The sequence below is a fragment of the Pleurodeles waltl genome, chromosome 5 (genome assembly GCF_031143425.1).
Source record: "Pleurodeles waltl isolate 20211129_DDA chromosome 5, aPleWal1.hap1.20221129, whole genome shotgun sequence".
In the NCBI taxonomy this organism is placed as follows: domain Eukaryota; kingdom Metazoa; phylum Chordata; class Amphibia; order Caudata; family Salamandridae; genus Pleurodeles; species Pleurodeles waltl.
Genome location: NC_090444.1, coordinates 483,207,784 through 483,233,203, shown reverse-complemented (window position 1 = coordinate 483,233,203; position 25,420 = coordinate 483,207,784).

The window sequence follows — 25,420 nt, the reverse complement described above, 5'->3', positions numbered from 1 at the left end:
GAGTGGTCACTTACACCTGAATGGACTGTCCCTGCCCTCTCACAATGCAGTCTCCAACCCCCTGGTGTGTGTCTGGGGCCTGGCCAAGGTAGGATCTTGTGAGCAACAGAGACTTTCCTTTGAAGTATGCCTACTTCAAAGGCAGAAAGGAGTATAAGTATTGGACCCAAAGACCCTGAAAATGAGATAACTTCTGGAACCAGGAGGAACCTCTGCCAAGGAGACGAGTTGAAGAGCTGAGGAGAAGTGCTGCCCCTGCCTGTGACTGTGCTTTGTTGGGCTATCCTGCAGTTGCCTGTGAAAGGGGACAAAGACTAGACTTTGTTGTGCATTCCAGCTTGAGAAGAATCTCCAAGGGCTTGAACTGAGTTTGCGTCCGGTTTTGAAGTCTCAGAGCCATCAAAGACTTCCCCTGCTAACATCTGCTGAGACTCCTGCCTTGTCAAGTCATGTCCTATCCAGTCCCTGGGCCCTTGAAAGATGAAGTTGGCAGAGAAGAGCTGAAAATCCACACACAAAACAATGTGAGGGGAAATTATCGACGCACCATCTGCAACGTGGCTGGTAAATGACGCGCCAACTGCTTCGCGGCTAACATTGACACTCCACCTGCATCACGGCTGGGAGATCGATGCATCGCAGCTGGAGAATTGACTTGCAACACCGCTTGCAGCTGCTGATAACGAAGCAAACCCCATGCAGCATGGTTTTCTAACACCGTTCAACAGGATTTTCCACACATCGTCCCTGGCTGCGAAAGTCAACCCGAGTTTTGTGGATCTGAGGTGCTCCGTACGGAAATCAACGCATCATTCTCTTATGAAGGAGAAAAATGATGTATTGCTGACCCGACCAGAGAAGAAACGATGCACGGCCTCCCTTGCGAGGAAGGAATCAACCCATTTCTGACTTTTCCGATGCACACTCGCCCGAGCGGCTTTATTTTTGAGCGCTAACCAGGTACTTTGTGCAACTTCTATGTTTTCATTGTTTTCTATGGAGTAAGATTGTTAGGGGGTCCTTATGACCCTGGCGGTCCTGCCCCACCATGCTGGTGGTGGCGGCCAGACCGCCGACAGCGTGGCAGTGCAAGACCACTAAATTATGACGATTGCAGTGAACTGGCTGCATTGCAGCGAGCTCACCACCTGTGCCGCCAGGGGGTTGGGACTGCCTGGCCCAAGGTTGACCACCTTCTGTTCGGCGCGCCACCTAACACAGCCCACGGTATAATGAGTATCCTTATTGTCAGGGATTCCGTGGTGGCAGCCCGCCACGAAATCCTTGGCAGTAAGGATACTGGCGACAGGAATACTAATGCCTATCACCACTGCAGGACTCCCCAACTCCCCTCCCTGTAGGAGTCTCCCCACCCCAACCCCATCAGGAGCCCCCAACCCCCAAGAAGCAACACCCCCCTCCTCCGATCCACGTACTGACCCCATTCCTCCTGATCTCCTTACTGACCTCCACCCCGTACTGATTCTCCGATCCACGCATGCACACAAAAACGCATACAGAAATACATGCACACATCCACACATACATACATACACGCACACATCTACACTCACTCATTCACACACACATGCACACATGGCCACAACACTCCCCCACATACACACATTCACACAAGCACACAGACACTTGCAAACACATGAACACAAACGCACAGAACACCCCCTCACTCCCCTCCATTCATACACACCCCCATTCACGCACACAAAACTCAACACCCCCTCTTCCCTGTCAGTCAATCACCTTACCTGGTGGTCGTTCAGTAGGGAATGGGGTCCATGGGGCCTGCTCTGCCGGTACCACCCCATCACCACAACACTGCAACTCCGATTACAAAGTTGTAATACATCGGGCGGTGTTGTGATGACGTGGCGGTGCGATTGGAGCAACCTCCACTAGACCGCCGACTGCCAGTATGGTTGCTGGCGGCTCTCCGCCCAATTTATTGCAGAGAGCTGCCAGGAGTCATGATATGGTGTTCTCAAGACTGCCATTACTGGCGGTCCCCTGGCGGGCATGACTTCGGCAGTCACCTGTTTTGACCGCCGAAATCATAATGAGGGCCTTATTCTTTTGAAAATTCATGTTTTATTTTCAATATGTTTGATTTTTGTTGTTTTGGTCTTCTTTGATTTAGATAAATATTACCTATTCTTCTAAACTGGTGTGGTGTCCATTTTGTAGTGTTTTCACTGTATTACTGTGTGTGTTGGTACAAATACTTTACATATTGCGTCTGAGTAAAGCCTGTCTGCTCGTTCCAAGCTACCAATAGGTGAATGGGGGTTAACCAGGCATGTTTCTCTTTAGTTATGACTAGAGTGAGGGTCCTTTCTTAGACAGGAGGTAACCTGACTGCCCACCAAAGACCCCATTTCTAACAGCAAGCAATAGTGTTTTGGTACTGTGAGTGCTAGATATTATCATCAGATGCCTATAGCGTAACTTCAGGAATCACTGTTGAGTCCGTACAAGAATGACAAGTGGTGGAGGAACTATCGTCACTCATTTACTTGCTGGTGTCTTTGTCTAGGTCCAAGACCCAGGGATTCTTGTTTAATGCTGCAGCATTTTGTGGGGCTTGTCTCCTCTCTCTAACGACCTGTTCCAAGTTGGGCACAGCTTTTAATCAAGGAGAGCATCACAACTGGGTTGGCCTACCCCTCCGACGTGGCAAATCACCATGTGGTCCAGCTCCTGTCCACGCTGAGTGACCCACTATCACGTGCCTTGAGGCCTCCAGCCAATCCCATGTGTCTTCTTGGGAGTTAAAGTAAATCAACTTCCCTTCTAATTTCACCATCAGCCATGCTCGAAAGAGGAAGGTATATTTAATGTTGAGTGGGTGGAGATGTTGTTTGACTTCAAGGAAGTAATTGCGTTTCTCTGCACAGTGAAGGTGTACTCTGGGAAAAACAGTATTTTGCCGTTATCTACCATGATCTCATAGAGCTTTTGTGTTTTGCATAGAACAGTATCCCTGACTTTATAATGCAGTAAACAAGAGAGCTGGAGTTTGAGGCCAGAGCTTGGTGGCGGCTGGCATGCTGAAACATGGTGAGCATGCTCCACTGAAACGAATTGTTAGAGAGTGTCTGCTGGAAATAGGCACCGCAGTCACTGTTCCATATATGTGACTGCATCTGAACCTTCCGTTCCCTCCAGAAGCCCTACCACATGTACATTGTTGTGATTGGAGCGGACTTCCGCATCTTCCATGCAGCGTTTAAGAAGCTCTACATTACCCACAATTAAGTACAGCAAAGAATCAAGTTTGCAAGTCTTCAGTTGTAGGTCTGTAATGGTCAGCTCTGCATAGTGCACCTTGTCCACCAGCTTGCAGTGGTACATGTGTAGTACGCTTAGGTCTGTCATTACCACATCTATTTTCCTTTCCTCGTGGATTCTAATGCAGAGGTAATTTTGTTGACTGCCATAGGAACTGCATCCAGTTTGTTGATAAGCGATTGCAGAGGCGTGGGACTATCAGATGTGATATTGTTAGGCAGTAATCCTTCAGAATCAGTAGCAGATTTTGAGGAGATAGGCTGCATGTCTGTGTGCAGGCAACCCATCATAATGTGGTGTAGCATTCTAGTTTCTTGTGGTTGGTTAACCTTGCTCAGGGCCTGCTTACCAATTCCAGGTCAGGTGAGGGACTTGGCAGCATGAGCAGCCATAGAGCACCAACCCTGTAGTAATCTTTATTCTTTGCAATGGTTGAATGCAATGCCATATCCTTTAGGATAGATTGCAAAGTGGTTTGTTCGGAGTGAGTATTGTGTCATGGTTAAAATGCTAATGTGACTGTCAGTACATATAGTGCCATTAGAAAGACCCGCTTGCATGTGCTTTGCAGCTCACCCAGGCACAGCAGCATGAGAAGCCCTGTTGATTGACAGTGCAGCAGGCTATGTTTTCACTTAGAGCCAGTGTTTCACATGCAGGATGGCAGTAAAGGCAGAGACAGGTGATTCCTGATCACAGAGGAACCAGGTCAACAACACTGCATTAGGTACACATCACCCTTGGGCCTTGTTTTTAGGTGGGAGCCTTGTCATTCACTATAAAACAATTTTCCTGCATCTAACACTAATCCCTTGGGCATTAGAATTTCTTTTACATGGAGAGTTTCAAGGGCTTCACTTTGTTAATACTGCACCCATCTGAGTATTCCCTCCTTGTTGGCTCAGGTTGGAAGCAGGAGCGGAGGCACTTCACTCTGCTAGCCCCACTCTTTGAGCAGCAGGCAGGCCGTGGTACAGTTCAGGCAGTGGGGAGAGAGGGAAAGGGCCTCAAGATACAGCTCATCATTGCTGCGGTTAGGTCAGAGTTCCATGGCGCCAAGACACATGCAGCCCCCCCAGGGCAATCCTCAGTGAATCCCAGTAAAATTCCACGTATTTAATTCACATTTGCCATATCTAGGCCATGCATCACAGCCTGTTCCTCTGGCCTCACCGCTTATGCCACTTAAGTCTCTCCATCACTCACAATCATGTCTTGTGCTGGGCTCACCTTATCACCGTGCCACATCAATCGCTGGTCTACCTTTCATTGTAGGGATTTGACTCCCATTCCCAATCCATTTTCAGCTGCAATGTGATCCCTCAATGAGGCACCCACATGCTGAGGGCTGTGCTTCAGGGCCTGCGTATCTGGTTCCTCAGCCAATAGGCCTGCTCCCAAGACCCCTGGGGCAGTGCATTTATCTTATGTGGGACAAGCTCAGTTAGAGGAGGAGAGGGCGATTTACGATGCGTGATGGCTGGCCTAAGACAGGCTAAACAGTGGATAAACTGGGCATTTTGCAGAGCTTGCCTAGAGCATGTCCTCGATGATGGCTGCTTAGGTCACGTTCCCCAAGAAAAACACTTCTTTGACTCCATTGTCAAAGTGGCCCTATCAGATGAAGGGAGGAACCTTCTGAAAGTGGAGATTACTCCTGAAGATATCAGTAAAGCCATCAGTTTTACCAACCTGCCGATCCACTGAAAAACACAGCTTCACTGGGGAATTCTAGAAAGCATGTAAACCCCAAGTGACCCAAATATTTCACCAGGCTTTCGAGGATAGCAGTGACTCAGGCTATATGGGACCAACCTCCAAAAAAGCAATTATAATGATCCTTTCAAAAGAGGGGAAAGATTTAATGGAATGTGGAAGATATAGACCCATCTCCCTCTTGAATGTTGGCATTTAAATAATTGTGACAGTGTTGGCCAATAGACTCTATACATTGATCTCTCTTTTATACATGCATCCTATGTAGGCATCAAGGATATGGAAGAAGGGACTATAGCCATCTTCATTGATGCTGAGAAGGCTTTTTCTGGGTGGAATAGCCATATTTGTTTAGAGTATTGGAGATATATTTGATCTAGGACAAGACCCAAATCAAATAACTGTACAGACACCCGGCAGCACCAATCAATTATAGGGTATTGGGGGGACACCTATCATAAATGATCCAGATTCAATGTGGCATTCGTCAGGGTTGCCCCTTTTCACCACTTCTGTTTTTACCAGCTCTATAACCATCAGTTGTTACCATAAGATCCTCAGGGTATCCCATTAAGAGCTGTGGCGATTCCTTCACTATTCTATTCAGATTACATATTCATTACGCTATTAAACCCCCTGACCTCTATCCCTGCTCTGATTGAACCACTGAACTTCTTCAATTTCTTGGGAATTCAAGACAAATTGGGGGAAATGTGAAGTATTGCTAATGTCAGGTATCATGACAAAGGTACATGTAGAGGTTGTCAACATGCTATGGGTCCCAAAAGGTATGAAATACCTAGGTGTTTTTCTAATTAGAGGTTTGACACTATTGATGGTAGAAAATACACTGCCTTTAAAGGCCAATACATGGCTAAATGTAGTGACATTTTCACAACTCTGTCTCTTCATGGGGAAGGGTGTGAGCAATAAAGATGGTAACACCTCCCTGTTACAGTTCCATCACAGCATGTGACGTAGCTCCACAACACAGTTTGCTACTGTGGATAGACTCAGAGATGAAGGCCCTCATTACAACCCTAGAGGTCGGTGATAAAGCGGCAGTAATACCACCAACAGGTTGGCTGTAAATACCACCAAATTATGACCGTGGTGGAAAGATCTCAGATAGACAGCCACTCTACCACACCGACTGCCAGGGTGGAAACAACAGGCACCACGGCGGTAGCCACCTACAGCCAGATGGAAGTCAATGTTTCGCCCACCGTATTATGAGACAGGAAACGCCACCTTTTCCGGGGCGGTACCAACAACATCAAAAGCTTGGCAGAAACACTGCACAGAAGGGAAATGACCCACCTGTGGAGACTCAGGGAAGAACTACGCCACCATGGAGCCCGAACTGCATATATTCCCAATGCTCCTCTACGTCCTGCTCCACCACAAACATCAACGCCAACGAAGACGACCATGGTGAGTACTGCCGCCTAGCACACAGGGGAGGGAGGAAAAAGAGAGTGAAACACACATGCAACACCCCCAACACCATACACACAAGCAGATGCAGTAACATAACATATTGACCCCGTACCCCTCAGGAAAAATGCAAGGACAGCACCAACCGATCAAAGTGATTGTAATAAGAGAAATATAGTAGTAATACGTGCATCCAAAACTATATACATATTTACAATTGAAGGGACACTGCCCAGTCCTCAATGTTCCTGGACCACAGGGCCACATTACAAAGTCCAAGGCCCCACTTGTCTCCTGCAACAACACGGAGAGAACACTGCAGGGGCATCAGTTCGAAAATAGGCAGGCACCTCAGGGGGAGGGGGAACAGAGGGGTACCTCAGCTGGAAAATGGAACAAATCCACTGGTCCTGGAGGGGGCAACCTACCCTGTGCTAGGTCCTTGGGAGTGCAAGGCCACAGTCTCTCAAGTGGGTGACTTGCCCACTGGTTCTGGAGGGGGCATCGTGCCCTGTGATTTTCATCAAGGGGAGGATGGGGTGAGTGGATGGATTCTCCACTGGTTCTGGGGTAAGCGGATGGCTTCTTCACTGATTCTGGAGGGGGCATCATGCCCTGTGATCCTGATCTTTGGAAGAGCAAGGTTACACAGCCCCTCAGCTGGGTGTAATACCCACAGGATTTGCAGGGGCAGCCCACACAACAGCCCATGGATGGAGGACTACACACTGTCCGCCGGCGGTGACGGCTGCTCAGTGGTGGCAGTAGTAGTGCTGCTGCTGCTGCTGGTAGTGGTGGGGGGAGGCTCCAGCCCATCGCCCATCCCCTGTAGCCTCGGACGGCTGCCCACTGGTGCTGGCTGCTGCTGCTGGTGGTTCTGGGGGTGATGCTGATGGTGCTGCTCGTGGAGCTGGTGGTGGTGTGGGGGGGGGCTCCAGCTCATCACCTGCAGCCTCAAACGGCTGCACCACTATGGTTGGTGGTGTGGACTACTACTGAGTCACAGCACCAGCCCCCTTGTCCTTTCTGCCTGATGGTGCAGGCCCCATGCCCTTCCTGGCAGCAGCTGGGGATTCCTCCTTCCCCTTCCTGGCAGCAGCTAGGGATTGCTCCTTGCCCTTCCTGGCAGCAGCTGGGGATTGCTCCTTGCCCTTCCTTACAGCAGCTGGGGTGGCTCCTTTCCCTTCCTTTCAGCAGCTGGGGGAGGTTCCTTGCCCTTCCTGGCAGCACGTGGGGCAGGCCCCCTTTCCCAGTGGCTGCTTGGTACCCGGGATCCTTTCCCACCAGGAGTTGCTGTGGACACTACTGGGCCCGTGGACTGGGTGGCTGAGGTGCTTGCCTGGGTTTTACACACCCTGGCCAGATGTGAAGGACGGGGGAGGAGAGGTAAGGAAGAGGTCAACGGTGGAGAGGAAAAGCTTTTTAGGGACATTGGGGTGGGAAGAAGGAGAAGGATTGGGAGTGGAGGAAGAGGGAGTGGTTGTGGAAGGTATCTGTCTGCTGTGTTTGGGTGCAGGTGCATGGGCTGGATGCTGTTGTGAGGTGGATGGCTGTTGGGTGTCTGAGTGCTTGCGTTTGTATACCTTGGTGGGGGTGGGGGTGACAGACACAGTCAAAGAGGACACAGGGGACGTGTGCATGACTGTTGGGGTGGTGTCTGCAGGTGAGGTGTGTGTTCTGCTAGTTGTGGTGGTGATGGTGGTAGTAGAGGAAGTTGGGGGGGGTGGAAACAGGGACAATGGCTGCCATCAGAGAGGAGGCCACAGCCTGGATTGATCTCTGTTGGGCCGCCAAGCCAGTGTGAATGCCCTCCAGAAATGCATTTGTCTGTTGCATTTGGCTGGCAGCCCCTGGATGGCATTCACAATGGTTGACTGTCCAACAGAGATGGATTACAGGAGGTCAATAGCCTCCCCACTCACTCAGGGCAGCAGGGCTCACTGGGGCAGGGCCTGAGGTGCCTTGGGCGAAGGAGATGCCCACCCTCCTGGCAGAGCAGGCACGGGCAACTCAATGAGGGGCTGCTGGGAGGGCAGTGCTGGTACGAGGGGTGGTGGCTGCACCTGTAGCTGGGGTGAGTACCGAGGTGTCCGCCACCACCAAGGAGCTTCCATCGGAGGAGGTATCTGTGTCTGAACTGTCCCCTCCAGTCTCCGCCGTGGTGCTCCCCTCACCCTCCTTCCCACTGGTGCCCTCACCGCCGGTGAGCTCTGCCTCCTGGGTCCTGTGGGATACAGCTACCTCCATAGCCAGTACCACTGCACCTGTACCAGATGATGCTAATTCACATAAGGACAGGGTGACAAAAAAAAAAGGGGGGTTGAGACAAAGGATACACTTGGTCAATTGCTGCACCAACACCACCATTGGCGTTCACAACATACTCACACACAGGGAACAGCCCTTCACATTAGGCAATGCACTACCAGTAGCAATGCTATTCACAAGGACATGGGGAGGGACACATACCGCCAACTGCAGCATACCTGGGACCCACACAGCCCAGCCCAGTAGTGGATGCCTACTAGCTAGGTTGGAGAAAATTCACATCAGAACCCTGCCAAACATGGAACCTACTCACCCAACCCCCCCAACTCGTTGCCTTCACACACAGCACTTCATGCATTCATGCCCAGGCATCCTGCTCACAGTGTACTCACCTGTTGGTCTGGAGGCCCATACAGCAGTCAGTACTGGGGTAGGACACCATCCACCAGTCTCTCCAACTCCACTGAGGTGAAGGCAGGGTCCCTTTCCCCAGTCACATGAGCCATGGTAGGTTCCAGACACAGGTCACAGCAGCACATGCAGAATAGGTCCTCTCCTGTTGAAGATCAGGTAGCAAGTGAGTGTGCAGATAGAAAATGGTGTTGACGTCCGGTGCAGTGCATACCGTCACCGCCGGTGTACGTCACCATTGGCCACTGTACCCCATGAGACCCAATAATAACCAATGAGGAGTTGCACGGCAGTTCCCGACTGCCTCCCGCAACAACGCACAACATCAGCATAATTACCTCACTTTTACCTGCTCCTCCATACAGGGCAGGTAGACGCCATTTCGGGGGGGGCAGGCCTAACTGCGTCACAGTTCACAATTGCACATTCAGGACATATGCCACTAATAGATTATAAAAATCACATCATGCATTGAACTGTAATGGTTACAATGTACAGATAACGACCGGCTCCTCACTCTTGCCCCATAGATTGCAACCACTGCAGATGAATAGAAGATGGAGACATCCCCCTGTGTATAGACCTCTGGTGTACTTGGCAACAATGGAGGACAGGCACATCATCCTCACCTACAGACTTGACAGGGCCACAACCACAGAGCTGTGTGCCCAATTGGAGCCTGACCTGATGTCTGTTATCTGTCACCCCATTGGGATACCCCCTCTTGTGCAAGTCCTATCTGTGCTCCATTTCTTGGCAACTGGTTCTTTCCAAGTGACAATGGACTAAGCAGGAATGTCACAGCCAATGTTTTCAATAATGCTGAAAAGAGTGTTGTCATCCCTGATTAAACACATGTGCAGCTACATCGTTTTCCCCCAGGTTGAGGATTTGGCCACAGTAAAGGCTGACTTCTATGCAGTAGGACGTATCCCCATCATTATTGGGGATATTGATGGAATACATATAGCATTTGTTTCCCCTGGCAAACTGAACAGGTCTTCGGAAATCGGAAAGGTTTTCACTCGATAAATGTGCAGATGGTGTTTTTGGCAGACCAGTACATCTCCCATGTCAATGTTAAGTATCCTGGGTCGGTGCATGATGCTTTTATCCTGAGGAATAGCAGCATCCCAAATGTGATGGCCCAACTCCAGAGGCACAGAGTGTAGCTAATAGGTGAGCTTTGGTCCCCATCCAGTGTATGTTGGTGTATGGGGATAGTGTGGGCCATAGGGGTTAGCATTTGGCTAGCAGTTGACCCTCGATATTTGCAGGTGACTCTGGTTACCCCAGCCTCTCATAGCTACTGATCCCCGTGAGGAATCCCAGGACAAGGGCAGAGGAATGTTACAATGAGGCACATGGGCAAAAAAGAGGGATAATTGAACATACATTTGGCCTCCTGAAGGCGAGGATTCGGTGCCTCCATCTAACAGGTGGATCTCTGTGCTACTCACCCAAGAAGGTCTGCCAGATCATCATGGCATGCTGCATGTTGCACAACCTTGCCTTGAGAAGCCATGTGCCTTTTCTGCAGGAGGAGGCTGGAGATGGCCGTGTGGCAGCAGTGGACCCTGTGGACCATGAAGATGAGGATGAGGACAGCAGAACTGCAGTGATTCATCAATACTTCCAATGACACACAGGTAAGATGGTGTAACTTCACATTCCATTAAAAGTTTAATGTTTGACATTGTCACTGGCAGGCTGTGAATTCCCACTCACTGTACCCTTTGCCAACTCTTTTTGCAGATATTGGTGCTCCACTATCACTCCTGGTGTGTTCACTGCAGCCCACTATAGGTCTTTCCTATGTATACATTACTGCAATGTTTAAACCTTGCTAAACAAATATATACTTAAATCATTTGACATACACCTTACTTGTATTTTTTCAAAGTGTTTTAATTGCAGTGCTCTGAAGAAAAGCGGGAAGTGCAATGGGCTGAGTTGATGATGGAGGAAAGTCCAGTCTAGTGGCAGCACAGGCGCATTTTCCGAGGGGGCAAAGGAAGGAGAGCAATGGTAGTTCAAGTTGGACAGGGTGACAGAGTGGGACACAAGGTTGACAATCAGGAGAGTCTCATTTCCTGGCGGGGGTCTTGGCAATAGTCTCTGGCTTCTGCCTGGATCGTAGGGAATGTTTGTGGTGTGGTTCTCCTTCTGCAGGGGGAGGGGTGCTGGTGGCCTGTTGGTCCTGTGGCGGGGCCTCATGTTCACTAGTGGCAGCGGAGATGGAGGGCTGTTCAGTAGTCTGGCTAGTGGCAGGGGCCCGCTGGTGTAACACTGCCTCCATCATACTGTTGGCCATGTCTGCCAGCACCCCTGCAATGGTGACCAGGGTGGTGTTAATGGACTTCCAGTCCTCCCTGATCCCTTAGGTACTGTTCCTCCTGCAGCCACATGTTCTCCTGCAACTTGTCCAGGATCTGGCCCAGCGTATCATGGGAATGTTGGTATGCTCCCAGGATCTCAGTGAGTGCCTCCTGCAGAGTCGGTTCCCTGGGCCTGCCCTCCCCCTGGCACACAGCAGTCCTCCCAGTTTCCCTGTTGTCCTGTGCCTCTGTCCCCTGAACCGTGTGCCCACTGCCACTGACCCCAGGTCCCTGATTGTCTTGGGTTTGTGGTGTGCCCTGGGGTCCCTGTAGTGGTGGACACATTGCTGGTTGTTGTGTACTGGGGACAGAGCTATGGGCCCGCTAAGTGGGTGATGTGGTGGTGTTTCCTGAGGGGGGGGCTCTGTGGTGGTGTAAGACTGTGCCTAGGTAACCGACGGTCTGGAGGTCCCTGGTGGCTCAGGTTGGTCATCCAGATCCAGGCGTCCAGAGTTGCTGTCATCACTGTGGGCCTCTTCTGTGGTGGGACTGGATGTTGCTGGCACCTCTTCTCCAGTGACATTGGCTGGGAGACCTGTGGGGATGTAAATGCAGTGTTATTGTTTCGGTGTTTGACATATTGTGCATGGGTGGGTTGCCCTCTATGGTTGTTATTGCCTTGGCAGCTTTGCCTTCTGTGAGTTGTTATTTGGTGGGCTAGCTGTTTCCCTCTAGTGGGCATGCTTTAGTGATAGGTGTCCATGCAGGTCTGTGAGTGGTGTCCATGCATTGGTATAGTATGCGGGGCTTGTGATTGGGATTGGTCAGGTGTGATGACGGGGTGTGTGTGAGGTGGTGGAGTGCTGGGAGTGAGGGTGAGGGTGGGGGTATGTGATGGCATGCAGGTAGGGGGGGAGTAGTAGTATAGAGTTGACTTACCAGAGTCCAGTCCTCCTCCTATTCCTGCCAGGCCCTCAGGATGCATGATTGCCAAGACTTGCTCCTCCCATGTTGTTAGTTGTGGGGGAGGAGGTGGGGGTCCACCACCAGTCCTCTGTTCAGCTAGTTGGTCTCTTGCTGCAACGGAATGTCCCTTCCCCCCATAGGCCATTCAAGCTCATCCTGATGTCGTCCTTTGTTCTTGGGTACTGTCCCACGGCGTTCACCCTGTCCACGATCCTCTGCCATTGCTCATCTTCCTAGCAATGGATATCTGCTGCACCTGTGATCCAAATAGCTGTGGATCTACCCGGATGATTTCCTCCACCATGACCCTTAGCTCTTCCTCAGAGAATTTGGGGTGTCGTTGTGGCGCCATGGGTGTAGTGTGAGTGGTGTGGGTGAGGGTGTGTATGGTGATGTGTTGGGGTGTGTGTTGTGAGGTGCATGGGTGGTGTATAGGTGATGGTGGTATGTGGCTCTGGTTGGGTGGGTGCTCTTGCTGTCTCTCTCTGTTGGCAATTGTTTGTGCTCATGAAGGGTTGTGGGTAGTGTGGGTGTGTGTTTTATAGTTGTGTGGGTGTGCTGTGTGTATGGGTGTCAGGTGTGTGTTGTTTGAATTTTCCAATTTGGTTTTGTTTTGTTTGTGTATGTGTATTTTGAGTGCGGCAGTATGTACCACCAATGGTTTACCGCCATTGAATGTCCGTCATGGTGATTTGTGGTTCATAATGTTCTGGGCGTTGGTGTGGTGGAGTTGTCTGTGTGGCTGTAAAGTGACGGATTGGTATGTGCGTGTCATAATATGGTAAGTGGATATCCTCCGCGGCGGCGGTATGTTGGCGGCAGTCAGCATGGCGGTAAGTGATATTTACCGCCAATGTCATAATGAGGGCTTATGTCCTTTGTGTGCAGCCAAAACACTACTACAAAACCTTACAAGTTCACTGAGGCCAGAGAACTGCGGCTTCCACACATGGACTTTTACTTCCTGGACCATCATCTGTCCCAGCTAGCATTCTTGTTGCCCAAGTATTCTCTACTCGGGGGAGCAATGGAAAGAGGCATCTTAACTGGAATGGTGACCCCTGACCTGACTTAAGGCCAGCATTCACCCTACACGCTGCGCAGCTCCTCCTGTCTGCCTCCATGCCCCCGACCCTGCCCTCGCTGCCACTGCGAGTTCGAGGCCCTCCACCATCCGCAGGTACCCCCTGCGCCTCATCCCTGGTGTCTAGTGGTTGCCCTAAGTACTGTGTGTATGTCCTGTAATTTGTCTGTGTGTTAGTTGTGCCATCATTCCTTTTTTTGTGCCTTTTCCACTCCCTGTCTCTGTTTTCTCTGCCTTTTCTGTTCCCTGACTCTGTTGTGTGACTCTCTTATTCATTTCTGCCTTTCCTCATCCTTTTTTGGCTTTTCCTCGCCTTCTCTGGCCTTCTCTCACATTTTTTTGCCTTTCCTCGTCTTTTCTGGCCTTTTTCGACATTTTTCCGATTCATCCTGCTCTTCCCGCTCCCGCCGCTGCATCCCCTGGGGACCCCCATTTGCCCACTGCTCCCCGCCTCCCAGCTGCTCCTCCCTCCCACCTCCCCTTCTTAATGGCGACCGCGTCAGAGGTATGCCAGAGGCAAGCCTGTCTTCGCCTGTCTGCACACAGGCCACACCTAGCATCAGTCCCCCTGTCACACGCACCCCCCACACAGCCAGACACCGCTACACCAAAGAAGAACTTCACGCGCTCAACTCTGGCCACCCCATCCCCTGCGTCCAGACCTCCCCTAGGCACACCCATGGACCCTTCTTGTGCCAGACGTGCAATTTCACCTGGGCTCAATCCACCAAGCACCACAACAATGCCACCCATAACAACCACCTCAGCTGCATCCTCCTCAGCACCCGCTCCGTCCACAAGCACGTCGTCGAAATCTGGGACCTGCTCACATCAACCTCCCGTGACATCGCCTTCCTTACCGAAACCTGGATGAACCCCTCCTCGGAACCCAACAACATCGCCATAGCCATCCCTGAGGGCTACAAAATCACCCGAAGAGACCGCACCAACAAACCAGGCAGAGGAATGGCCATAGTCCACAGGAGCTCCATCAGGATCTCAAACGACACCCACAATGCCCTAGATGCCGCTGAACACCTGCACTTCCAGATTTACGTGAACGCCAACACCACCCTGAGAGGAACCCTCGTCTACAGACCGTCTGGCCCCCGCCCATAATTCTGCGACACCATCGCCGACACAATCAGCTCCCACGCCCTCGCCTCCATGGACTACATGCTCCTCGGCGACCTGAATTTTCACCTGGAGAGACACCGGAGACAGCAACTCCTCAGCTCTACTGGACAACCTCACCAACCTCGGCCTCAAGCAACTCGTTACAACACCCACCCACTCAGCCGGCCACACACTCAACACCATCTTCTCCACCAGATGCCACATTACCTTCACCCACACCACCGAACTCCACTGGACCGACCACCGCTGTGTCCATTTCTCCTTACAGAAACCCACCGCCTACCACCAACAGCATTGGACCCCTCACCGTAAGTGGAACAAGAACTCCAGCCTCGCCCATGCCCCGTCACCCAACACCAGCGGCTCCAACACCGCTGCCCTCAACCTCAAGCAATGGCTCCACGACTACGCCAACACCCTTGTTCCACTTAGGAAAACCACCAACACCCACACCAGCAAGAAAGCTCCCTGGTTCACCCCAGACCTTCAGGCCTCTAAGCCGGAATGCCAAAAAGCTGAGAAGATCTGGCACCAAGAACAAACAGATAGCAACCACGCCGCCCTCAAATCAGCCATCCGCAAACATCACCAGCTCTTCCGGACCACCAAAAGATCTTTCTACAAAGAACGAATTGACAACAATGCACACAACAGCAAGAAGCTCTTCAGCATCATCAAGGAAATCACCAACCCAAAGTCCTGCTCTACCGACCCCCTCAATCCCACAAGACATCTGCAACTCCCTCGCCACCTTTTTTTACCGCAAGATCACAGTCATCCATGGCAGCTTCACACCGCCGTCCTCACCACCACCACTGCCAATGCCGACCCCAACGCACTCATCCACACCAACATCCTGTGTGTCTGGACCCACACCAACAACGAGGAAACCACCAAGACCATGAGCACCATCCACTCCGGTTCACCCGCCGACCCCTGCCCTCACCATATCTTCAATAAAGCCAGCTAAATCATCGCTGCCCAGCTTCGGACCATCATCAACAGCTCCTTCGAGACTGCCATCTTTCCGGAGATCTGGAAACACGCCAAAGTCAACGCCCTGCTCAAAAAGCCCAAAGACGAACCCGAAGACCTCAAAAACTACCGGCCCATCTCCCTACTCCCCTTCTCTGCGAAGGTCATCGAGAAGATAGTCAACAGCCAACTATCTTGCTTTCTGGAGGACAACAGCCTACTCGACATCTCCCAGTCCGGCTTCCGCAAGAACCACAGCACCAAGACCGCCCTTATCACTGCCACCAATGACATCAGGAGCAGGATCGACAAAGGTTAAACCATTGCCCTCATCCTCCTTGACCTTTCCGCAGCCTTCAACACCATCTGTCACCACACCCTTCGCACACTCCTCCACGACTCTGGAATCTGCCACAGAGCCCTGGATTGGCTCACATCCTTCCTCTCTGGCAGAACTCAAAGAGTCCGTCTCCCCCCGTTCCTGTCAACAGCCACCAAGACCATCTGCAGAGTTCCCCAGGGATCCTATCTTAGCCCCACCCTCTTCAATGTCTACATGGCGCTGCTCACCAACATCGTCCGATCCCGCGGCCTCAACATTGTCTCCTACACGGACGACACTCAGCTGATCCTCTCTCTCACGAAGGACTCCGCAACCGCCAAGATCAACCTCCACACCGGACTTCACACCATTGCCAACTGGATGGAGGCAAGCCGACCTCAAACTGAACTCGGAGAAGATCGAGATCATCATCTTCGGCTCCAACAAAGCTCCATGGGATGACTCCTGGTGGCCTGCCACTCTGGGAGCTGCTGCAACGCCCACCCCCCACGCACGCAGCCTCGGCTTCATACTGGACTCATCGCTCACTATGACCCAGCAAGTTAACACCATCTCATCCTCATGTTTTAACACCCTTGGCATGCTTCGTAAGACCTTCAGATGGATCCCCGTTGAAACCAGAAGAACGGTCACCCACGCCCTCATCAGCCTCAGACTGGACTACGGCAATGCTCTCTATGCGGGTACAATGGCCAAGCTCCAGAGAAAACTTCAGCACATCTAGAATGCCTCAGCTCGACTCATCCTCAACCTCCCTCACCATGAACACATACCAGCCCACCTCAGAGACCTCCACTGGCTCCCCGTCAACGAAAGGATCATACTCAAACTCCTGATCCACGCTCAGAAGGCTCTCCAAGACGCCGGACCTGCCTACCTCAACGAGCATCTCAACTTCCACATCCCGACATGCCAACTCCGCTCCGCCAACCTCGCCCTCGCCACCGTCCCCCGCGTCCACCGTACCACAACGGCCAGCAGATACTTCTCCCACTTTGCCGCCAAAACCTGGAACTCCCTCCCCGTTAGCCTATGTCTAACCCAGACATCCTGACCTTCAGGAAGCGCCTCAAGACCTGGCTCTTCGAGCAGTAGCACCCTCCCGGCGCCTTGAGACCCTGCTGGGTGAGTAGCACGCTTAACAAATTACTGATTGATTGATTGATTGATTGAATGCTTGCCTCATACATTTAAACACATACATATAGCATTAGACAATCCTATGGATCCATTTGGAACAACACAAGGTTGACCATGAGAGGATTTGCGGTGGTTTGTCAGGAGTGGCAAGAGAAAGGCTTACAATACAACTGTAGGCCACTAATATCAGGGGATATTGTTACATCCTTCACCAACTTGGGCAGTACATATAGGGCCTGATTATGACTTTGGCGGACAGGATACTCTGTCACAAATGTGATAGATATCTTGCTCGCCGTTTTACAAATTACATAGGATATAATGGAACGTTTAATACGGCAGATGGGATATCCGTCACGTTTGTGACGGAGTATCCCATCTGCCAAGGTCGTAACCAGACCCATGGACTTGACAAATGGACTGGATTGATCCTCCTCATGATCCTTGCAATAGGAAGTCATATTCAAAATAGGTAGGTTAGCAATGAGAATACAGGCAGCAGAGAATTTACATTACAATTGATTGTCTGTGTCCTGTTGCCTTTGTCGTGCAGTTCCCATTATGGAGTCCAGCTTCCATGTGAGCTTCAACTGTTGTCTCCATATGAATAAATACTTTTTTTTGTGACATATTCACCACTTTTTGAAGGGGGGTAACATCTGGTATGTTGAGCTGTGCAGCAGCTGAGGACTGCTGACCAGGCAAAAGCAACATGCGCTGAGTCTAAAACTCTAATTGCATGCAAAAGGTTTGTGCAGTGTGTAAAGTTCAATTCATGATGCAGAAATCAAGGAAAAAGGTGTGCTCGGCAACTGATATATACATCAAATCCACAACTTTTAGGTGATTCTGTAGGCAAATAAATATGTACTTTATAAATGATAAAATACAAAAATTACTTGCCACTGTTCAGCTATGAACTCAAAGTATTCAATACAAATTAATTGAGCCCAAATTGTACTTAACTCAAAAGCTATCATACAGATCTAGGCATTCAAAGAATGCAAAATGAGACACATGTCATCTTGGTGATATTAGGTGTTCAGTGTAATTAGTTCAAGTATTCTTATACACACATTAATATACACAAAACTACCTAATACCGTGCAATATTCAGTTCTCCAACAGTATAATTACAGTAAACTTTGAAACACGTTTGTAAAGTTAAAACCTTAATTATGCAATGATGTTTGCCTTGTGTAACAGCAATTTATTTTTTTGTAATTTCAGTAAAGTCTACAACAGCAGTGATTATCATTTGAATATTTTCTTGCAGACAAGATCTCTGTGCGTGCCAAGCAGATTCAACTTTAGCTTCCAAAAGTCATCAATGCTATTTAGTACACGGGTATGGCTAAAAGTGTACAATCAATGTAAAAATGTATAATTTTGTCCATGAGTGGTATTGACAAACACAGTCATATGTAGCCAAGGTAGCCAAGTAATCTATCAGAATCGCATAAGAGTTGTGTTCCTCAGCCTTCATTTATTTTTGAGACAAGATATTTAATACAATTTTGGCATTTAAGGTACAGTCCCCATACTCAAAATATGCATTTTAGAGTGCAATATGGCCTAGCAATTTCCACTTTTGATATGCAGTAGGATATGTTTCACAAATACTGCTATAATATTCATCCAAGTGATTATTCTGTGTCTATCTGTATCATTTCTTCTCATCTTTCTGAGACGTGGACTGATTGCAAAGCCCTTCCGAGATTCAGATATCAAGTATCCTATATCCTGGAGACAGAGTATAGGATAGATGAGTAGAAGTTAGGATTTAATTTTAGTATTGCAATAGAATTCCCAGTAGGGACACTATCATATGAGCTTTAGGCTGTAAGTATGATATGTTCTGCAGCTATAGCTCCGAAAGCCACTTGTTTTTAATTGTAAAGGTGCACAAACGAATTGGTACAATGTTCAATTATGAATTATATGAAAATATTTTCCTATTTGCACCTAAAAAGGTAACACGTGCTATAGACAAAACGAAATAAAATGAAACAAACTATTTTTCTACCTCTTGTGGCCTTTTGCAGCACATATGACATGTATTATGAGAAATTCAATGATTATCCACAAGGCTGGACAACATTTGTATTTTTAATTATAGCCATCTGAAGCTCGGCTGTAGATTTTAGCAACAGACCATCCATCTTGAGTATGGGGAACATGGCCAGCGACAGGCACCCCGTGCGCTTAGCGTCCTCCCTGAGCTCCCCGGTGGACTCTGAGCACAGTAATTCTCACCCTCTGGTGAAGGTGCGGCAGCGGCGGAGGCCTCTCTGTAGGCTCATGTGTGGGGGCTCCAGCCCCACGAAGACAGACAGCGGCGACTCGGCTGGAGCCGCGGGTTGGGCACATGCCGCCCTGGAGCTCCCGAGGAGCCGTTAGGCAGCATCGCGTGTTCCCCTCCGGGGGAACGCGGGAAGAGTCAGCACCAATCGGGTTGCTGAGCAGGCGGCGACCTGCAAGGCAGCCGTGGAGCAAGACGATCCTGGCCGGAGGACGACCACAGGAACAAGCAGGCGTCTCTCATCCTCTAAGGTGGTAAGAGGTTCCATTTCAGATAGAGGTAAGAGAGGAGCCCATAAAAAAGGACGCATTTATTAATAAAACGAAAGTAAAAGACTTAAGTTGCCTTCAGGAGGAGAAGGCGGCGAGGAGTTTGGGTGGAATTTGAGGAATGCCACTCTAAGACAAAAAAACAAGCATTGGTAAAGTTAAAGTGACTCCCTCTGTGCGGGCATATTTTAGGGCTCTTCCACTGGTAATCTCTACCTCTAGTGCCCAGATGGAGCAGATGGTCCAGGTGGTTCCATTCTCACAAGAAGGGGGCATGGTGAACCCTCAGGTTGGATCTTGTTGCGATAGCCAGGGAGGGGAGGTACGGTCATTATGGAAGATTTGTAATTGTCTAATCATTCCAACCCTAGGGGGCCCCCAGGGGTGAGGGGATCTCCCTCCCCTCAGGGTATCTTGGGGCTGGCTGAGCAATCCGAGGCTGACAAATTGGATAGTATGTCCCTGGCACTCACAGAGAGTATGGGGGTCATTCTGACCCTGGCGGCCGGTGGCCGCCAGGGCCACCGACCACGGGAGCACCGCCAACAGGCTGGCGGTGCTCCCACGAGCATTCTGACCGCGGCGGTTCAGCCGCGGTCAGAAGCGGAAAGTCGGCGGTCCCCCGCCGACTTTCCACTGCTCGGGGGAATCCTCCATGGCGGCGGAGCGCGCTCCGCCGCCATGGGGATTCTGACACCCCCTACCGCCATCCTGTTCATGGCGGGAAATCCGCCATGAACAGGATGGCGGTAGGGGGTGCCGCGGGGCCCCTGGGGGCCCCTGCAGTGCCCATGCCAATGGCATGGGCACTGCAGGGGCCCCCGTAAGAGGGCCCCGCAAAGTATTTCAGTGTCTGCTTTGCAGACACTGAAATACACGACGGGTGCAACTGCACCCGTCGCACCCCTGCAACTACGCCGGCTCAATTCTGAGCCGGCGTCCTCGTTGCAGGGGCATTTCCTCTGGGCCGGCGGGCGCTCTTTTGGAGAGCGCCCGCCGGCCCAGAGGAAATGTTTGAATGGCCGCCGCGGTCGGTGCGGTCATTTGGCGGCGGTACCTTGGCGGACGGCCTCCGCCGTCCGCCAAGGTCAGAATCAGGGCCTATATCTAAGGGGTTTGCGGCCTCAGAGGCAAATCAAGGAGAGATCAGGTCAGCTTGTGAGTCCTTCGAAAAAAAGTTCGATCTTCTGGCCCTTAGGACCCAAGCCCTCGAAGAGTCAATGGAGACCATTAATGGAGAAATGAGTAAGAACAAGGAGGAAATTAAACTACTAAAGGAAAGTGAACATAATCTACAAATTGGAACATCTGGAAAATTCTTCAAGGAGGAACAATCTAAGGATTTTAAAGGTGCCGGAAGGTGTGGAAGGAGACGACCTAAAAAAATACGGTGCCTCTCTTTTTAAAAAAACAGCATCCATGGAGGAAAGTGAAGCTGAGATCATAAAAGATATTCAGAGGATCCATAGAGATCTGTTCAGGAGAGATTTTAACAAGAAGGAGCTGCAGAAGATTTTGGTTAACTTTCAGACCTATCAGTTGAAATAAAAAATATTGGTAAAGGCATTGGGGCTGGGAACCTTGAAAGTTGATGAGTTTTCATTTGAGATTAGGTCTGACTTATCTAGTGTAACATTGAATAGGCAGTGGGAGCTGGGGAAACTATTGGAAGAATCCAAAAGTGTAGGTGCAGTAGCCCAACTTAAATTCCCAGCAACTTTGCGTGTAATGTATAATAATAAAATGTACAGTATTAGAGATCCAGCCTTAGCAGATGAAATACTAGATGGTATAAGAAAGGGTGGCACTGTGCAGCCTACGCTGGGGAGCTCAAAGGGGTTCTAAATGAGACCCAAGGGTCTGTTAATAGGATGGGGGGTTCCCCTGGGTTGGGAGGGTGGGAAGGGCAAGGGGGGTTCAGAGTGGGAGTTAGGGGGATGGGGGTTGCACCGAAGGTGAGTTAGTTGGGAGGAAGCCATAAAACGTCTTTATGCACCTTAGGTCATTCACGTATAATTGCATAGGGTTATAGAAGGTCAGGTGGGCGGGTTTAATTCAAATAATGTCTTGCAATGTTAATGGTAAAAGGGTGAGGGCTAGGGCAAGAAAAATGTTGTTGTTGCTCAGGGAATGTCCAGCTCATATCATAGTCTTGCAAGAGACGCATCTAACCAAAGAGGAAATGTCTAGTTTGTTCTCTAGTCACAAATGGATCCGACACTATGGCCCTCATTTCAACATTGGTGGTAAATCCCGTGTACTGTCATGCAGAAGACCGCCAACACACTGCTGCAGCGGCGGAATTCCACTACAGCTATTACGACCCACAGCTCGGCATCCGCCAAAATCCAGACACCCACACAAGTCCGCCACAACAAAGGTCAGTGATAAACTAGCGATAACAAAACCGACACCGTCACGCCAACAGGAATCCGCCCACACTATCACGACCCACGAATCCATGCGGCGGTCTTTCAACCGCGGTATTCCATTGGCGGTACACACCGACGCGCTCAAATTCACACACATTTACAAAACACATTGGAAAAATCGAAATACACACACCTGATACACATACACACACCACTCCCACACACCCAATCCAATATAAAACACACACCCACATCATCCACAAACACTTACTACCAAAATTGAGAATGAAGGCAAGAGAGAGACACCACCAGAGACAACACTAGCATCCACAGGCACACAACACCATCACTCACACACCATCCACGCACCTCAGACAACACACACAAACACATCCCCTCACACATCACAACCGACACCACCTCACACATCACCCACACCACATCATGGCACTTCAACGACACCCCAGATTCTCTGAGGAGGAGCTTAGGGTCATGGTGGAGGAAATCATCCGGGTAGATCCACAGCTATTCGGATCACAGGTGCAGCACACCTCCATTGCTAGGAAGATGGAGCTATGGTGCAGAATCATCAACAGGGTCAACGCAGTGGGACAGCATCCAAGAACACGGGATGACATCAGGAAGTGGTGGAACAACCTACGGGGGAAGGTGCGTTCCGTGGTCACCAGACACCAGATTGCAGTACAAAGGACTGGCGGCTGACCCCCACCTCCTCCCCCACAACTAACAACATGGGAGGAGCAAGTCTTGGCTATACTGCATCCTGAGGGCCTTGCAGGAGTAGCAGGAGGAATGGACTCTGGTAAGTAAACTCTTAACTATTACATCCCCCACCCTACCTGCATGCTATTACATACCCCCACCCTCACCCTCACACCCATCACTCCAACACCTAACAAACGTCCCACTATCACAACCCACCCATCCCAACTCCAAGCCCTGCATGCAACACCAAAGCATGGACACCCATCACCAAAGCATGTCCACAACAGATACCCACACAGACCCCAAACCAATTATCACACAAGGTCCTAGACAAGAATGCAAGCACTGGAGTACAGGGTCACTCACCCATTGCACACAAGGGCACACACAGATGCAATAATCATGCCTTTACACCCCTGCAGGACCCCTACCCAACGCCACCGGACAGGATGCTCCAGACATGTCCAGTCCCCCCACAGAAGAGGCCCACAGTGATGACAGCAGCTCTGTCCAACTGGATCAAGATGACCAGCCTGGCCCATCTGGGACCTCGGGACAGTTGGTTCCCCTGACACTGGCACATGTCACCACAAAGCCTCCCCCCTCAGGAAAGAACAGCACAGCACCCACCCAGCGGGCCCATCCCTCTGTCCCCAGGACACCTCAAGCAGCAGTGTGTCCACCACTACTGGGAACCCAGGCAAACCCACCACCGCAAGAAAATCAGGGACCTGGAGGCAGGAGCAGTGGGCACATGGTTCAGGGGACAGAGGCACAGGAAAACAGGGGAACTGGGAGGACAGCTGTGCGACAGGGGGAGGACAGGCCCAGGGAACCCACTCTCCACGAGGCCCTCTCCAACATCATGGGAGCCTGCCATCATTCCCAGAAGACAATGGCAACGGTACTGGCCAACTTTCAGGAGACCCAGCGGTTGCAGGAGGAACACTATCTGGGAATCAGGGAGGAACTCAAGTCCATCAACTCCACACTGGTCACCATTGTATGGGTGCTGAAGGTCCTTGTCAACACCAGGATGGACACTGTGGCACAACAATGCGCCCTTGAAACTAGCCTGGATGATGAACAGCCCACCACCTCCACCAGTGTTAGTGGACAGGAGGCACCGCCACAGGACCACGACACCAGCACCCCACCCCCTGCAGATGGAGAACACCCTGCAAACGGTCCCTGAGATCCATGAACAAGACAGAGAACAATGCCAAGACCCCCACCAGGAAATGAGACCCCCCCTGAATGTCATCCTTCTGTCCCACTTTGTCCCCCTGTCCATCCTTCAATTGCCCTAGCTCCACTTCCTATGCCTCTTTTGGACAATGCACCTGTGAAACAAATAGACTGGACTCTGCCATGGACATTCCTCCACCATCACCCCTGCCCATTTTACAACCCGCTCCATTTATTTGCACAGAAATAAACACCCTTGAATCACAAAACAATCTGGAGTCAGTCTGTGCTTTCACAAATGTGTATTTGCAATAACTATGGAATATAGCAATGTCAATTTTATTGTCAACATACCAATGCAACACAGCTCTAGTCCATGAGGTAAAATAGCAGAGGTCACACAGTGGGACCCACATCTGTTAAATGGAAAGGCAAAGTGACAAGTCAGGGTCCATACACTGGGTGAAAGTGACAGACTTATGATAGGTCAAACAATTGTATGAGATGTGTGAGGCAGTGATATCTTCTTACCTGTGTCTCACTGGAAGTATTGCTGGATTACGTTGTTTCTGTTGTCGATATCCTCTTCTTCTGCCTCCTCTTCTTCACTGTCCACAAGCTAACAGCTGCCACAAGACCTCTATCTGGACCATCCTCCTGCAGAAAAGGCTCCTGTCGTCGCAAAGCCAGGTTGTGCAGCATACAGCAGGCCACGGTGATCTGGCACACCTTCTTTGGTAAGTAGTAGAGAGAACCCCCTATCATATGGAGGCACCGGAACCTGGCCTTCAGGATGCCGAAGGTCCGTTCGATCACCCTCCTAGTTCGCCCATGTGCCTCCTTGTAGCGTTCCTCTGTCCTTGTCCTGGGATTTCTCACTGGGGTCAATAGCCATGACAGGTTGGGGTACCCAGAGTCACCTGCAAATGTCGAGGGACAACTGTTGGACACGCACTAACCCGTGGGGACAACCCCTGACCCAGACAACTATTCACAGGGTATAGGGTCCTTGCCCTCACCTATTATCCACACACGGTGCCTCTGGAGTTGCCCCATCACATAAGGGATGCTGCTATTCCTAAGAATGTAAGCGTCATGCACTGAGCCAGGAAACCTGGCATTCACATGGGAGATGTACTGGTCGGCCAAACACACCATCTGCACATTCATAGAATGGTAGCTCTTCCGGTTTCTGTACACCTGATCACTCCTGTGGGGGCTACCAAGGCCACATGTGTCCCATCAATGGCACCTATGATGTTGGGGATATGCCCCAGGGCATATAAGTCACCTTTCACTGTGGGCAAATCCTCCACCTGAGGGAAAAACGATGTAGCTGCGCATGTGTTTCAGCAGGGCAGCCAACACTCTGGACAATACGTTTGAGAACATTGGCTGGGACATTTCTGATGCAATGGCCACTGTAGTTTGAAAAGATCCACTTGCCAGGAAATGGAGTACT